This window comes from Zingiber officinale, chromosome 1A, assembly GCF_018446385.1.
Source record: "Zingiber officinale cultivar Zhangliang chromosome 1A, Zo_v1.1, whole genome shotgun sequence".
NCBI lineage: Eukaryota > Viridiplantae > Streptophyta > Magnoliopsida > Zingiberales > Zingiberaceae > Zingiber > Zingiber officinale.
The window spans coordinates 108,966,134-108,970,012 of NC_055987.1; positions in this window are offsets into that span (position 1 = coordinate 108,966,134).

The following is a 3,879-nucleotide window of genomic DNA, read 5'->3' on the forward strand; positions in this document are numbered from 1 at the left end:
TGCAAGTGGGACCTCACATAGGGGGAGCGGATTACTTTGGGCCTCGGTCCTCTGGGCGGGTGATGGGCAGTGTGAGGCTTCCGCTCGGCAGGAGAAGCCCGCTCGGTTGGCGTTTCCTTTCTTCGGGCCGCTTGGGCTTCCTCCACGTTGATGTATTCGTTGGCCCGGTGTAGCATATGGTCGTAGTCTCGAGCGGCTTCCGAATGAGCGATCGGAAGAAATCCCCATCCACGAGGCCTTGTGTGAAGGCATTCATCATGGTCTCCGAGGTGACCGTAGGAATATCCATGGCCACCCTGTTGAACCACTGGATATAGGCTCGGAGCAATTCGCGGGCTTCTTGTTTGATGGCAAACAGATTGATACTAGTCTTCTGATAGCGTCGACTGCTTGTGAAGTGGTGGAGGAAAGCCATTCGGAAGTCTTTAAAACTTGTGATGAATCCGTCCGGCAACCCAAATGATCATCCGGATCGGTGGTTCCGTTGTATTCACCGATCGCCGGAGGCACATAGTGCTTTGGCAGAGGGTATCGTAGAATAGCCTCTAAGAATTGACGGTTGATCCATTCGGGCGAGGTGTCCGCTCGGGGGGCTTTGCCTTTTCGGCTGTCTCGTCTTGGTACTTCATCTGAAGAAGATCCTCGATCATGATTAACTACTGCGGCTTCAGGAGTGCGGAATAGGGCCCGATGGAATAGAGCTGTGGCCGGTGGTGCTTCCACTCGGCCACCTGATGCTGATGTTGCTTGCTGCTCAATCCGCTCGGCTTGCGACTTCTGCCTTTGTTCCACAAGCTTAGCTTCTCGTATCTCAATCAGAGCGTCAAGCTCCTCCGTGGAGAGCATCACCGAGTGCTGTCGTCCAGCTTCGTCCATTGCTTCCGATCGGATTCAGGTGTGTTCCCACAGACGGCGCCAAATTGATCCTGTCCGAACGCTGAATCAACGGACGCTGGGCACGTGGCGCTCTCCGAACTGCTGACGTGGATCTCCAACCGGTCGTACGGAGCTCCGGCGAACCTACAAGGAAGTTGGGCCGGGAAGGGGTTCCCAGCGACGACCCTCCGACGCTCAAGTCAGGCAAGTGGACAACAAAGGGGTGGCTCTTTAGATCGTAGAATGCGTACCTCCGGTGAAGTACAAGGCTCCTTATATAGAGCTGGGAAGGAGCTCATGCACACATACCTAGGCAAATACGTGTCCTCAGCCCATACCCTAGTAAGGGCTTGTCAGCAAGCTTACCTGACACCCTACTTCTATAGTCCAAGCACGTCTCTGATGGGACAGCGGAACCCTGTCATAAGATCCTGCGTATGGCTCGTTCGTTGGCCATACCGCTGTCAGAGGATGTTTCCTTGTCTTGTTGTTTCTTCTTACTCCATGTCGAGTGCCCGGCCGGTCGGCACCCCTTGCGTCCGGCCGGTCATATGCGCTGGTCCACTTAGGATATTCCCGGTAGTGTGTTATGCGGACTGTTAGCAATATTGCTACCTCATGCCTTCGATCGAGTGGGCTACCCGCTCGGCCGTACAATCCTGTTCAACGAGCGTCAGAACCCTGACTTCTCACCGGGTGCCTTTGACTTCGACGAGACCCCGTTCGGTCGGCCAGTCTCCCCTTTCTCCAGTCGGTCGTTCGGCCCTTTGACTCCACGTGGCGTTGACTTCCCTCAGGAGGGGTCCCTGTTCTTGCCGCCGGATCATCAAGATTATTGTATAACTTAGTTTTGGTTGCCATGGGGGTAGATATTTCATTTGCATTTTTATTCCAAATATCTTTAAAATTTATTTTGCATATTTATATTGATGAATGCATATTTTTTTCTTTGGTTTATTTAATTTGTAGTCATAAGAAAAATGTTAACTTACCAATCAAATTTATTTCAAATTTACTCTCCATGTGATTTATTAGCTTATTTAGATGATCCTTATAAATTGACCTACAAATGATGTCATCTACATATATTTGCGTCACAAAGATATTATTTCCACTATTTTTCAGGAATTATGTAGGATCAATTTGCCTTCTATAAAATCCTTTAGACACTAAAAATGTTGATAGCCATTCATACTAAGCGCATGGTCCTTATTTTAGCACGTACAAGGCCTTTTTAAGCTTATACATGTGGTTTGGAAATTTTAAATTTCCAAACTTTGATGATTGCTCAACATAAACTTCTTCTTTGATAAATCCATTAAGAAACACTAACTTCACATCCATTTGATATAATTTAAAGTCCTTGTAGGCAGCAAATGCTAACATCATTTTAATGGATTCCAATCGAGCTACAGGTTTATATGTTTCATCATAATTCAACCCTCTATTGATTAAAGCCTCTAGCAACCAATATAGATTTATTTCTCACAACCACTACCTTATCATCAAGTTTGTTTTGAAAAATCTATTTTGTGTCAATAATTGAGTTTTTTTTTGTCTAGGAATCAAGTCTCAAATGTGACTTCTCTCAAATTGAGACAATTCATCTTGCATTGCTAAATCCGATTTAGATCAAGGCATTGTCAATAGATTTTGGTTTGATTTGAGAGATCAATGGCTATTTGACCTCTTTCATTTCAAAAATACGATCGAGTTCTCAGTCTTTATGTAATATCTCCTACAATTTGATCCAAGGGGTGATTGACATTTGCCCTAGTGGATCTTTGTTCTTGAGTTGTGGTGACCACATACTCAAGTGGTCACCCTTCTATTCTTTTACTCTCACTCTTTTGGTTTTCTCCTTCTTGATCATTTCCCTTATTTAATGTTAATTTTTCCAATTTTAATTTTATTTCAACATCGGTTATCTTTGTTGGATTTGAAGATGGATTTTCGTCAAAGATAACATTTAGAGATTCTTCAACTATTTTAAATAGATTATTGTAAACTCTATAAACTTTTCTATGATTGGATTATCCTAGAAGAATACCCTCATCCGTCTTAGTGGAGCATTTTTTTTAAAATAATCTTTAGTGTTTAAAATGTATACCTTACATCTAAACACTCTAAGATGTTTAATTGTTGGAGATTTTCCAAACCATAATTTGTGTGGTGTTTTATTTAAAAACCTATGAATTAGAGTTCGATTTTTCACATAACATGCAATATTTATTGCTTTGACACAAAGATATCTTTGAAATAATATTCATTCAACATACTTTTAGCATCCTCTTACAATACCCTATTCTTTCATTCTACAATTTCTTTTTATTATTGTGTCCAAGGGGTAGAAAATTCATGTTTATATCCATTTTCTAAATAAAAGTTAGCAAATCAATCATTTTTAAATTCACCTGCATGATCACTTTTTAATCAATTTTTTTTTTAATTTTTCTTATTTTCTATCCTTTTACAAAAAAACAATCAATGTTTTTTAAGGTATGATCTTTATACTTTTAAGAAAAGCATCCAAATATATCTAGTAAAATCATCTATCACAATCTAGAAATATCTACTAGCATTCAAAGAGGCATGCTTACTATTATCAAACAAATCCATGTGTAATAATTCTAATAAAGTAGATGTACTCAAAATTATTTTACCTTTGTGGATAACTTTGATTTGCTTACCTATTTAACGTGCATCACATTTATCTTTTTAAAACTTCAATTTTGGCAATCCATGCACCAACTCTTTCTTGGATAATCTTTTGATGTTTCTCATGTTTGTGTGATCAAGTCTTTGGTGCAAAAATGAAGTCTCCTTTTCTTTTGACATGAAATACTTAGCAAATACATTAGTAGCACCATATAATTCAACTTGATAAATATTTTCTTTTCTATGTCTTGTAAGTATTTAGTTTTTAGTTCACTATGCTTAATTAAACATTAAGATGAGTTAAATTCAATTCTATATCCTGAATCGTATAGTTGTCAAACACTT